Raw genomic sequence first — 14,294 nt, forward strand, 5'->3', positions numbered from 1 at the left:
GCTCCAATGCATTTGCATTTCAGCTGGTCTGACACTCTCGGCGTTATTTACTTGCGTTACTGGAAATCTAATGGCATTTTTTCTAGTGCATGGGGATGTTTTCATTAACTGTGGTTAAATTCCAGCTAATGCCGTTACACGATCCCTACCTTCAGTGGCAATTGCGGGGCAGTTAACATTGCATTTTCACTTCCTGTCTCTAAAAAGGAGACAACTGTATTGTTTCAAATTGCTCTGTACATAGCACATTCCCTTCATAGCTTTGCAAAACCTGGGAAAGCTTGTGAGATATGCTAAAGGTCAACAGAAATGTATTCCCCATGGGATATCCCTAGAACAGCGTCTCCGTTGAAATGTTTGTGGTGAAGCTTTGGCCTCTGGTGTGTACGTGAGTGTGAGTGTTCAGAGGAAGGCTGGCAACAGCCGTGACGTTTTGGGAGGAGGAAAGGGACAAAGCAGCACTGGTGCTGTTGAGAGTGAATCTGGAATAGGTAGAGAGGAACAGATTTTGTATCCTCCGAGCTAAAACAGTAAAAGGAGGCTTGGGGAACACTGCACACAAATTTTGCACACCTCTCAAAAGTCAAACATTATTGCAGAGCTGGATGTAGCTGTAAGCCTGGACACAGGCATGCTATGCTGTTCTGATAGCTGTAGAGAGACAGCAGCCTCTACACCTACCCCTTAGCACAAAGGCGCTACACCTCTATGCCTACCCCTCAGCAACATCACACTCCCCTTGGAGGCACCCCCTGCCCAGTGCCTCTCTCCAGGCCAGATCTCTTCAAAAGCTCAGCCCCTGCAGCCTCCACCTGCCTTCAGGAGCCAGAGTAGTGATGAAGGTCCTTCTTTGGGAGTCTTGAGGAACAAGAAAGGCCAAAGTGCAAAGTTCTCCTCCAGCAGCCCTTTACACAGTCTGTCCCTCCCCACATGAGCCCAGATCGCATGCAGTATGCAGGGAGTATGGGGTGCAACCCCCCCATCCTCCCTCCAGTAAATCCACTCCTGGTTATCACAAATGAACTTTGTGGGAGGTCATAAAGAGTGGAACAAACTTTGGTCAAGGGCATCACGTTTTCAGATCAAAAACATGCACTTACATCCTGAATAGATTAAATTAGGATTCAAGTAGACGTGGATCTGCAGTTCAGGATGCCTTTTCCTGTTGATTTTTCCCAACAGTTTCCAGGGCAGAAGATGGACATGCGGTAGATGGTGGGTTTTCTGAAGGCATGCTATAATCTTTCCCATATAGACGATGGAGTTAAGATGCCTAACGTCAGAGCCAGAATGGTTCTTCATTTCTGTCATCCATGATGGCTAATCACTTCTGAGGCTCGTGGACTCAACTAGGTACCATTCTGATTTGCAGCTGCAGTTAATTTTATTTTAAGCAGGTGATTGCTCATTCTGTTTCACTGACTTCCCATTCCCAGATTTTGGAAGACCACAATGGCTTTTTATGCTAATTGGACTCCGCTTCCTCAGATTCTCACACAAACATTTAGCACAAAGCACAGACTGCTCTTTCCTCAGCCATCTGGCAGAGAAGCTGAAACCAACAATTTTCCAAGTCAAAAATCAGACATCTGAAAATAATGTTAATGTATTCTAACCCCTTTATATATACGGAACAAGTCAACAGGCAGGTTGGAATATGAAGAATGGGTTGCAGGAAGGGCACACCATTCATCTTGCCCTTCACCATCCACCACAGACTAAGGCTGCAAGATTAGGAACTCAAATCCACCCTCCCCTAGAAAGGTAATATTGCCTGCAGCCCAGCATCTCCTACACCAAAGATCAGGTGAGGGAACTGGGTTTTTTAATGGATTTATGCTGACAAGCAGAAATGAACCCGTATACTTAAATATACATACGCATACGCACACTTCTATTCCCAGGATGTGGATCGTTGTTTGCTGTCACCACATTACATCCTACTTGCCTTGGTAACAAAGCCTTTCTAGCTAAAATAGTTTGTAAGTAAGTCCCATAGTCTACACCTTTATCAGTCAGGGCTGGAGAGCCTGTCTTGCTAGTGTAACAGACTCCAGTTTCCTGGAAGACAGAGTGCTTAGATAAAGCTGGCAGGAAGGAGAATGATAAGACAAATTACTGACTTGTGAAATGATTGCTTCTTCCGTGTGACACAGCTAACAGAGGAAACAGAGAACCTGATTTCAGCTTCCTGGAGCCCCCAGCCATCCCAATGCACAGCGACAATGGGAGGAGGAAGCCACCACTGTGTTTAACACCAGTGATGCTCCAAGAGGTAAACAAAACTGCACTCTGCATTCAAGGCACACAACTCAAAAGGATGTATACAATATGCGCGCGATAAGCCTGCACTGTGTACGTATTTGTGCTTTTCATATTTACCTGCACAGCACAATATAGTCCCCACATAGTCCACAGATGTCAACTGTGTGTCCATCAGGGATTCTGCTTTTGCAGGACTTTTCCAAAGAGGAATAGCCATATAAAACAGTTAATGGGACAATCACGGTAGTATTGAATGGTGAGGACTAAGAAACTCCCCAAGAGCAAGAGAATTAACATTTGGCAGAACCTTTTTCATCTCAGACCAGTATCTAAATGAAAGACCGTCTTCACACGGAGGATCACTGGAGTGGAAGAATATGTAAACTCTGGTCATCTCTCCAGCAAAGAGGGTTTTTTTCTTCTTTTAAATTTAAACAAACACTTTTCAAAAAAGTTTTCCTAGCTCAGCTTTTCTAAAACACCTACTGCAAGATCGGTGCTTGATACCGTCATTCACAATATGTGGCACTTTTTACCATGGGTCCCACCTGCCAGCAAAACTATGCAGAGCAGCAAGTACTTTACGGCAGGAAGAAACCCAGTCTATTCCACGATATCTACATGCTTATCCCACAGTTTCTGTATGTGGTCATCCAAAAGGCTCATGAACAAACAATTACAGACAGTAGCTTCTGCATTTCCAACTTCCACTCCCCTGTGGATTCTCTGTGAATGTGTCAAACCAGCACCACCGCATGCTGGCAGGAGTACACAGTCTCCCAAGTAAATCTGAAGGGTTAAATTCCCACTGAAGATGCTGGGCGTTTCAGTGCACTGAGGACCTACTGGTACCTCTCCATTATCATTGTACCCCTTCTTCGGTAACAATAAGACAACTATTGAAAGGAAACAACATCCTCTTTGTCAACATGACTTTGCTGTTAGAATGGTTTTCATAGCTTAAAAAATGCTCGGCAAAATTGATCTCAGAGGAGGATATCATCCCTGTCCAGCCGGCAAGGATAGATTACCATCAGCTTTCAAAAGCAGCAGTGTATCTTTTCCAGCCCCGTGAGCCAAGCAGATGGATGCCTGGATGGATGGTGTGGGGGTAGCCATAGTAACCATCATCCCGTGAAGCTCCTGCTCACATCTCTCTTTCTATTAAAGCTGGGGAGAACAGCCAAAAGCCTGCCGCCGGGGTGCAGATATCCGGTCAGACCTTCGCCTCTCAGCTCCAGCTGGGGTTTCCATTTCTCTTCAGCAATTTTCTAATCTCACCTTGCTTGTCTACACTTTATGGATCGTGAGTAAAATTCAGCCCCAGGGGAAGATTCCTCGAGTGAGCGGCTTCCCGGCTGCTGCAGCCCGTGTCATGGGTGGATGTGCGCTGGCAGCTTTCTCCCCCTGCCAGGAGCAGGAAGGCCCTCAGCCTCCCCCGAGCCAGGCAAACACCTCCATCTCTCTTGAACTCACCTAGAGTACCGCATGACACATGAAGGGAGATCAGGGTTGACCCAGTTCCCAGCCTGCATGCAGCCCACCAGCCAGCATTCATCGAGAAGCACAGCGTTACAAGCAATTTTGTGCTGTACCCATCCCCATGGGAGCTGGCTGGAGGGTGCTTTCATGCAAACACCACCCTGGCTTTTCAGAGGGCATAACAGTCCAGGGTGCTGCAGCCTGAATGGCAGCTGCTGGGCTTTGATGCGGGAGAAGGCTGCTCTGCCAATGACTGATGGTGTTATCCACCCTCATCTTTCACTTAAGGTTTTATCATCATTTCCATCAAAGGCAGAAGTTTCTTCTGAAAGCAAAATTTAGTGGCACCTGAGGCAACTCATCTAACTACCTAGATGCACTCAGAAAGGTATTTTAAATTTTAAAATGTGCCTGTTGAAAAGCAAATATAATCACTTATATTAAGTTGGGCGACCAAAGCCTACACCTGTTTCAAAACCACGGAATAGCTGAGGCTGGAACTGGCCTCTGGAGACCATCTAGTCCCATCCCCTCATCACTGTCCTTTTATGTAGCCCGTACTTCAATTTGTCTGTGAGGATATTATGGGAGAGAGTGTTGAAAGCCTTGCTAAAGTCAAGATAAACAACATACTGCTCTCTGCTCATCCACCAAGCCAGTTAATTCACTGTAGAAGGGTACTGGGATGGCCAGGCATGATCTTCCTTTCATAAATCCATGCTCACTACTCCCAGTCACCTTCTTGTCCTCCATACATTTGGAAATTATTCCCAGAAGGATTTGCTCCATCACCTTCCCAGGGATCAAGGCGAGGCTGACTGGTCTGTAATTCCCTGCATCTTCCTTCTTGCCCTTCTTGAAGAAGGCAGGACATTTGCTTTCTTCCAGTCCTCAGTAACCTCCCCCAGTTGCCATGACCCTTCCATGATGATTGAGAGTGGTCTCCCAATGACATTGGCAGCTCTCTCAGCACTTATGGCTGCATCTGTCAGGTCCCATAGACTTCTCTGTGTCCAGTTGGTTTAAATATTCCCTAACCTGATCCTTCTCCACCAAGAGTAAGTCTTCCTTGCCCTAGACTTTCCCTCTGGTTTCAGGGACCTGGAATTCCTGAAGGCAAATCTTATCTGTGAAGACAAAGTGAGTGAATGCATGAAGACCTGTGAGTGTCTGCAGCCTCATGCTGCAAATTTGCTTGAATCAACACGTGTTTGCTTTCTTTGAAGAAACTCTGAAAACCAGACCTAAGTCATAATCATATTAAGAAATTGCCAGCTACTGCTGGTGACCTGATCTACCTTCAGGAGCTTAATTTGCACAGCAGTCACCTGGAGTCCGTCAATATTGCTCTCTGCAACTCCACCCTTCAAACAGTTCTTGGACCTCAGCCAAAACAAAATTAAAACACTTCCAATTCAGTTTTGCGAGCTGCGAGAACTTGTTAATTTTAAAGCTCAATGACAATGAGTAGATTAGGTTAAACAGGCTGTTTTGAACAGCCTAATCCAAGTGTTCCCAGCACACAACTTCAAATATTGTTCACTTTATTAGCATGCACTGCAAGAGCAGCCATAAGTTACTGAATGTATTACGGTTGTCACCTCCTTCCTTCTCACCCTTGTGAAGATCTGGAATTAGCTAAAATGTGCCAGGTTTATGAATGGGAAGAGAGCAGGTAAAAGGAGCGGAGCAGCAGGCGCCCCATCCGAGGGGAAGGGCAGGGGCTGCAAAGCCCCGCTCACCCATCAACGCCGCGGTCGCATGCAGTCCTCCTGCTGCCAGCATGTGCACCCTGGTGCATGCTGTCACCCGCAGACTTACAACTGGATAAACAGCTAAATGCTTAGATTTATTTGTATATTTACTTTGCAAGGCACACATCTCAAATCAAGTCCCCTCACATTAGTGGAATGGCTTTTTTTGCCTTACTCTCTGTTTCTCCTCTCCCCCCTTCACCTGAGTCTTGCAAAATTGCATTTGTGAAGCACAGAGGTATTAAGCAAGGAACACTGTGAAAAGAAGAGCTTACAAAGAAATGAATAATTCTGTATTCATAGCAGGGCTTGAATAATGTCCCTAGAACCACATGCTGCGAAAGGAGGAGAAAACCAAATATTGAACAGCTGCTCATTAGAAAAGCACCAGCCATCCTGAGCCCTGAAAGACACAGGAGTCCTGTGGGGGGAAAACACTGTGTGACCATGTAATTAAAGGCTCTATCAGAGTGTCCCGAGGGCTGCAGCAACGCTACCCAGGCTTTGCAAACCTGGCACTCTTAAAACGCAACCGCTTGTCATTTTCTGGTGTCAAAAACCAGGAATCCAGCCCCCCCAGGCCACAAATTGTGCTGTGTGTGGTTCCAGTGTCACCTTCCAGGGAGGAGTCGGGATCTCTGCCACTTGAGCCAACAGGAGAGCTGGCAGCAGCGTGTTTGACATCCTCTCTCTCGTATGCAGAGCTGGAGCAAGACAGTTTGTGCTGGCACATAACTGGGTTCCTCTGGTGTTCACCAGCAGTTAAAGGACCCTGAAGTGCCAAGACACTGGTGTGGCTCCCTGGGTATGTTGGTGAGGCTGGTAGTGGGTCTCCATGTGCCTTACCTGCACAAGCATACAATTCTGCCAGGATGTTTTAACACAGGCGAAATAATACGTTCCTCTCTGGCTCCATTCTTGAAAACAGTGGAAATACTTTGGCAGCAATTTAAAAACAAAAAATCAGCTTCAGACAGACACTCAGCATGAAAAATTTCATGTCTGATGGGTGTATCTGGCACAGCCATCAGCAATTTACAACAGAGGTTTGAAACAAAATCATTGAGCAAATACATTACCAGCCCTGCCCTAAAATACTAATGTTCAGATTGAGAAGCCGTGATTTTACTGTTGTTTTTGTGGAATACAGGTGCTTAGAGGGCATGACTGATCTCCAGATGCACTGGAGAAGGAAGAGCAATTGCTGTTGGACTGTAATCACTCCCAAAGCTTTCCACAGAGAAACACCAGAAAAGAAGGCATTTTTGTAATCTACTGAGGTATAAGAATACCACAAACATGGACCAGCAGAACTGACTTTCTGAGCCTGTCGTTATCCTGCAACAATTTTGACTCAGGTTAATGAAAAATTAGGTTTAAAAGCTAAGGAAGCCAAAATGCAAAAGAATCCACCGGAAAATTGCCAGGAATTAAAAAAACCCATGAAGCTTCTGCTGTTATTTTCTGTGTTTAGTTTTACTCCTTGAAGCTCTGCACTGCACTTTTCAAGCTATACAAACCATTGACACCTCTGTCATACCTCATGCTGTCTTCTGTGGCTTCAGCGGTAGCTTTTAGCCTACAGCCCGAGCTGGGGAAGGTGCAAAGCCACCTTTCTGCAGGGGTGAGTAAGAAGAAAACTGTTCTTTGGAAATTCCCCCTCTCCAACACATGAGATTTATTTCCTGCTTCCCCAGGCCCCCCCGAGGAGGCACCCCGATGGCTTCAGGGGAGCCAATTCTTGCTGTAGCGCTGCACTCGTCTTGCCTCCGGACATCTCCAGCCTGCTCCCGCCTGTCTCAGCTTGGTTATCCACTCTGAGCCAAAGCCTTGTCTTCTGCTGCTCTCCTCTGAGTCACCCTCACCGCTCTGGTGCCTTTTGTTGAAGGCAACAAATTTCACACAGAAATTTCTGGGATTTTTTTTTTTTCTTCCTTTTGCCTCCTCCCTTCCCCTTTGTTTCCTTTATCAGCATGAGTTATGAACCTGCAGAGATGTTCTGCATCTACAGATTTTCTATGTGACTAGCTTTAATGTAAGGGAGTAAATACTGCAGGTCTGTCTATTAGTATGAATAAGTAGAAGAGTGTGTGTGTATATATATATCTCTATACACCAATATAATTATATGTGTATATAGACAGAGAGAGCAATATAAGTACACATAATTACAAGTATGTAAATATAATGGAACAGCGTGAATCTAGTGGATTTTTTTTTTTTAAATATTAAGCTTCTAGATTTCACTAATGCATTGAGCATCCGGAAAAACAGCCAAAATGCTCATTTTAATACCAAAGTAAAAAACCACACACTTCCTGATTGGTTCAAATAACTGTGTGAAACAGAGTTTCCCCAACATAAGGTTATTTGCTTTTGGAAACAAAAGACTGTGTTTGCCTTGAACACGAGTGCCGACACTGTCTCCTGGGCAGCTGATGCCACAGCCCCCGGCGGAAGCAGATGGCAGCCGGTGCTCCCCGGCCCAGCTTTGATCTGCGCCGATGGTCCCTCCAAAATCACTCTGCACCGGAGGCCTTCACTTCTGCGTGGAGTGAGGATATTCTCAGATGCCACCGGAGACGGGGGCACGTTCACAACCCCGCCCGCACCGCCTGAGAGCCAGGCGTCTGTCTTCACCGGGGTGCAGGGGGATACATTAGCAGACGGAAGCGGCGGGGGGGATGCGCTGCCAGGGTGAGCACCTTCCAGAGAGACGTGTTATTTCATAGGCACCTTGCAAATACTGGGTGCTGCCACGCATTTATCTTCTGCATCAACGCATGGTTTACCTTAGCCGTGCAAGATACACGTGAAATCCAGCCCCAGTACAGCTAGCTAACTAATGCAACACAAACCATGCTAAAGAGAGAGTACGTATCTCAGGAACAGACGCCAGTGGGCCAGGGTGCCCACCGGTTTGCATCAGTTCAGCTCTAGGAGTCACCAGGCTGCTGTATTTACACCAGGTGAGAATCAGATGCAATAATTAGCAGTAATCCTCCAATGTACCATGAAAAACAAAAAAATTATCTGAGTCCAGGTCTTGCATAAATTACTTCTCAGTAACTCTCTCACCTGTGGGAAATAAATATGCTTTGGAGTTTTTTCTAGAGTCCTCAAGAAAGAGAATGAATATCCATGTTATGGTACAAAAAACCATCACCACCACCAAAAATCCTATTATTACCAAACTCTAAACTTTTGAGACCCAAAATCCAATCCCTTTTGAAAGTGCAAGAAAATTCAAGCTGCCCACTGCCTCACAGGCATTTACACCTGGATTTTTCTTCCCCTTAAAAGAGATGCATAAGGAATATACCAAGAAAAGGAATATATAAAGACATGTCTCCTTCAAACTACACTCTACTCTCAAGATTGCAGGTGGTGCTGGCCTCATTTTGTTATTATTGCTGCTTTGCACCACCAAGGCAGCTGGACGCAGAGTTAGGTTGGTGTATTAATTACCCTTTAAATAAAAAGCACACTCACATTTGACTGGAACATCTTGCTCCAATCTCGTGTTTGGGTCCCTTTGAGGTGTAAGCTGGCTTCCAGGGAGTTGCATCTACTCATATCAGGGCTCCATTTTGTCCTTTAGAAAATGAGAAGGTGCAGTTATAAACTGTGAGTATTGAGAGGACGGAGACGTTGCCAGAATTCTGCCCCGGGAAGGGGCCAGGAGGGAAAATCCAACCAAGCAGCAGTTGCTGACATGCCTTCCCCTCAACCCCTGTACGTATACTGACTCCTTGTGAGCACAGGTAAGGTAATATTTAAGAGACTATTACCATCTCACCTCCACCTTACCACGCTTGCACACCCCTCGTACACTGGATAAAATGGCAAGTCCAGGATGGGGAGGACTCTATGGCCACCCATGTCACCATCTTCTTGGGAGAAAGAGAGGTTTTCTGAGAATTGCAGCTGTATTTCACTGTTTGTAACTTAAATATAGTAGCCTCCCTCAATTTCCCCTTTCCTGCCTTCACAAAATAAAAAAAAAGCACCATTTTCAACCCAGCTGCAAACACAGCCTATTTGTATCACCTGTTTCTCAGGTGAGAAAGCAAATTCAGGTTATCTGCCTGATCCCAGGCTTACTGAAGTTGATTGCAGTGCTTGTTAGCCCAAAGCCTGTCCCTGTTGCACTCCCCAGCATAATTCCCAATGACTTCAAACGGGTCCCGGGTCTGGCGCAATGACTCCTGCGGGCTTGGCACCAGGCTTTAAATCACTGTACAAAGTCACTCGAGAAGCTGTCGGCAGTCAGAAATGAGTCATTAGTATGCTGCCAACACAGTATTCAGTGACAAAACCCAGCTGCCACTGTAGTCAAGAATGCAGTTTCTTTAGCACTACTGTAAGTCTTATTAGCATAGAAATCAAGTGTATGTATGTAATTGAATTTCTTTGTCGCATCCTAGTATGAGATTTTCCATCAATCCTGATTGTTACTAAATTTGAACTAACAGCCCATATTTGCACTTAAGCAACATCTGAAAGAGGACTACACAAAGAAAGACTTTCCTAAGTCAACACATCCTAGAAAACAGCAGCTGCGCAAAGGCAGAGGCAAGCAATATTTCATTTTCCTCCCCATAGCACCCTATCTTTTGGCAGCTCTGCTTTAAAACTGGGTTCTGCTGGCAGCCTCGCATTTTCTCTCTGAAGAAAAGAGCTGCAACGCAGCCGGTGCAAGTGCAGGGGCTGTCCCCAGCAGGAAAGTCTGTCTGTCAGGATGTTGCGGTGCTGGTTACTGGTGATTAGGAAGTGAGATAATACCATAGGTACAGTTCATTTTAGGCCACTGATTAAACTCAACTCCTGGAAAAGAAAGAAGTAATAAAACCAAGAGGGGAATACCAAAAGTGTTTAGGAGCATAATTTCAGGATTAACTCCACTGACATAGGAATGACTGTTCAGAAGGAAAATGAATCTCAGAAACAGAGATACAGGGGTTGTTTCTGCAGTTTTGGGATGTGCTGGGGGTGGGTGAGGACTGACTAACTTAGCCTGGACTGACAAGGCAGCCACCATCACTGTGGTTGCCTTTTCAGTGGTGATTTCTCAAGGGACTATATTAATCCAGATGAACCACATAACCATATTTTCCTATATTTTCCAAGCATAACTGTGGTCAAAACCACAGGCACTTGATGAGGTGGAAAAAGATGGTGAGCGAGGAAATCAAATATCCCCTCCCTGTACAGATAGTCATTGCAACCCTTGATTGGGTTGTGTTGGTAACAACTGTGCTGTGAACACATCCCTCCAGCTTTGCTACCAAAACGATGCTTCACCAAGGTCACTGCCCAAGCTATCTGCAAAGCCATCAGCCCTTACCCATGAAGTCAAGGAACCAAGTCTTGTAACCCCCAGGCGGCCTAGCACCAGAGAGGGGCAGGACCCAGGGTACAAGACGGATCCAAGGATCCAAGGTAGAGTCACTCTGTAAAATTTCACAGTTCAATCTGTCGCAAGATCCTGACATGAACCAGTTTCCCCCCAGATGGCCTCAAAGTTTCAGGAAACATGAGCATTACTCTTACAGCTCTCAGGACTTTTGCAAAGGAGGATTTTGCTCCCAGATTTATTTTTTTTTATAGCAATAACTGCAACTAAACAGAGGCAATGGGGGGCAGAGTAACCGCTAATGCTGGATGCTCTGTAAGTGGCAGATCATAGTCAGATTTTTCCCAGTACATCGCAATGCCATGTAATACTGTTGTTATGAAACAGATATCATCACCCACTGCTGGGAGTGGGCAGACACAGAGTTCACTTCAGGGTCCAAAAGTTCCCACTGAATTTTTTCTTCCTCAGGCAATAATCTCCAAGATCATGACTATTCTGAATCAGTCAGAAGGAAGGAATAAGCTCCTTCCTCCCCTGCCACAATGCAACAGTACAACGGAAACCAAGAAACATCCAGGAGCAGCTAATTCCCACCATGAGACGTGGCCCCTAGCCTTGGTTTCCACTGTGCAACCCTGGGATGAGGGCAGGCTGGACTTTCCTTTTGGGGAATCACAGGGAAGGGAGGGAGTGGGTAGGCCGTGTGTGGGCAGCATTAGCTTTTCACTGGAGTTTCCATCCATGCTGCTGATTAATTGCACCACCTTGGTCAAATCATGTAACTACGTCTCCCTTTGGACCTCTGTAAAACTGACTTTTGTTCCAAGCTTGATTTATCGTTATTTCATTTTTCACTTCTCCTGGGCTTTTGCTACCTTGATTTCAGTTATTGTGAGCTCAATCCCTTTTCAATTTTACACAAAATCTCATGTGTATAAGGTAATAAGTTAGGAAAACATAAGGATTTCAGAGAAAGGAAACCCTGATCTGATGGTTACTGCAGGGCACTATCACCCAGGGCTGGGAGACCTCCCACGCTACCCTGTGGCTTCCTTTGCCTTCCTGGCTCAACAACACCAAGCAGCTACCAACCTACCCTCTGCAAAGTAGGGTGAATCAAGCAATGCTTTTTGGAGGCACAAATTAACTTCAGCTAGCATTTGTAGAGTGCTCTACAGCGACTCTGCAAGAAGGCCTTACCAGGCATTTCTTCAGGAGTGTGATCCTGGCTCTGTCCCTGAGTTAGTGTTTTTGGCAGTAAGTGATACAAACTGGGGTACCTCTGATGTCAGCATTGCATTTGTCAGATCCTGTTGCAGATATTAATTATCCCCAAGGACTTGTGAGTGCTTTTGCTCCAGGAAAACACTTAGTGTTAGCTGATATCACTGCCAGTCTGTCTCTCTTGGGGACTTTTTTCTTTTTTGGCTAGTTTGCTAATTTAGTAAATATTTAGAAATCTATGTTCTTCTAAAACTGCAACACTGGATACCATTCCCTTTTGTTCAAAATTGTTTACAGAAATAGAGACAATTATATTAAGATTCCTAGTTAATACTCACTGGGTTAAAGGCAAGAGATACTAGTAAAAAAGGGGTGGGGAGAAAAGAGGGAATTTGTTACAGCAAAGTTCAACAGTGCCTTGAAGCCCTCGTAGTTGAAGCTCTAACAGAAAACCTGTTTCTAAAAAGAAAACAGAGAGAGTTCAAAAATAAGGCAGTGAAAAATGAATGCCCAAGACAATATCAAATGCTAACCTTCAAAAGGCAACAGATAGGTGGGATGAGGTTGCCTCTAGCACACGGCACAGAAAGCCAGGTCATGCATGGAAAATGTCTGCTCCCTGAGAGACTTTTCAGGGAGCAGACGCCTTGTGCCCAGGCAGGTGCTTCTGCAAAGCACAGGCCCCAGGCTGCCTGCCCACCGCTGCTACCCCCAGCACGCTCTTGTGCCCTCCAGTCTTTCCCCTACCCGCAAGGGGCCAATGCCCCTGCCCAAAGTGTTCATATCCGAGGGAGGCAGCAAACCGCGAGAGCAGTCACCCGGTGGGGCAGAGGTCTCCAAACCAGAGCAAATACGGCTGTCGACACCAGACAGCCCGGTTGCGAAGTCCAGACTTTTTCAGGAGGAAACTCCCAATTGACACAAATCTTTAGCAGGCCTAAAGATTAAAGAGGCCAGAATACAACCCAAAATGTCGGCAAGGAACCGTGGTGTCCTCGAGGAAAAAAAAGGCACCTTTTGACAACAGGCGTACTGGACTTAGCTTCGGACTACCTAGCCCAGGGACTTCCCGGTGGCCACAGTTGCATGGCTTTTTCTCCCCTCTCCCAGGAAGGCTTCCCAATCCCTGCTGCTGTGGCCATGCTGTGAGCAGCACCCATGGTGGATGGTTAAAAATCGGTTCAGCTGTGTCCACAGGAGTTGCAACCATCTCTAGCTGCTCGGTGAACGATCCTGGAGCCGCTACAGTCTCACCACCAGCAGCTCGCACCACCTTTCTTTCTTTATTAAAGAAATACATTGCTATTTAGCCAACCTCTGGAGCTAGCTGAAGCAAAAGGGGTAGGTGACGATGCAGAAACAGCCCTGCTTGGCAGGATCCAGGTAGGAAGGTTTGCCCAGCACAGACATAATGCGGTGGGACAGGGCGAACTCATGCTGCCTTAGACAGCAGACGGGTTTGCATGCTCCAGCATGGAGAGGCAGCTCCAATTATTCAGCCAGCCCACAGGCAGGCAGTTCCACCCTCAAGTGTCCAGGCAGAGGTCAGTAACCGTACACCCTGAAATTACTTTAATTATGGGACAATCACTTCCCAGTGTATTGAATAACCACCTATTTTAGACAGGACCAACCCCAGGGACTCAGCTCCACTTTAAAAGGAAAGCTAATCAGCATGGTTTACAAAGCACACACATGACTTCTTCGAGCCAGCTTATCAAGATGGTTCTTTATGGGAACGTAATTTGCCTTTTCACAATGCGGGTCAAAGCATGAGGCTCTCAATGGAGATACTTCCTCCCAGATGACAGACTGGGGGGGCAGCCTTTTTGCTGACTTTGATAAGGATGCAAAGCAGAGAGTTAGGAATTCACATTACAGTGTATTAAGTCCCCCTTTCACTTGCCACCACAACCAGCCAGGGCAGAACAAAGAGCCAGTTTCAAAGGGCTGGAGGCACAGCGCTTCTGCGCAGTGTAACACCACATCCCAACACGAGTCCTCCCAAGGAACCCCCGGTACAAATCCTCTGCAGCTCTTTGAAGGAATGAGAAATAATTATCCTCTCTTCTGTCAAGAAACGTGAGACAATCCATGGGATCTGGCACTCTGCGGATGCATTTGTGGATGCTGAAGTTAGTCCTCAACACTACTGAGGAGTCTGCTCTTCTTTCACGGTGCAAAAATCTCCAAATATGAAAGGAGCCCTC

At 46.1% G+C, this 14,294-nt stretch overlaps 1 pseudogene; it reads left to right on the top strand.

The window, feature by feature from the left end:
* The first annotated feature begins 2,802 nt into the window (after positions 1–2,802).
* On the top strand, positions 2,803–5,426 carry LOC143155608 (leucine-rich repeat protein 1-like; annotated as a pseudogene).
* Positions 5,427–14,294: the final 8,868 nt, after the last annotated feature.

The sequence above is a fragment of the Aptenodytes patagonicus genome, chromosome 1 (assembly GCF_965638725.1).
Source record: "Aptenodytes patagonicus chromosome 1, bAptPat1.pri.cur, whole genome shotgun sequence".
Taxonomy (NCBI): Eukaryota; Metazoa; Chordata; class Aves; order Sphenisciformes; family Spheniscidae; genus Aptenodytes; species Aptenodytes patagonicus.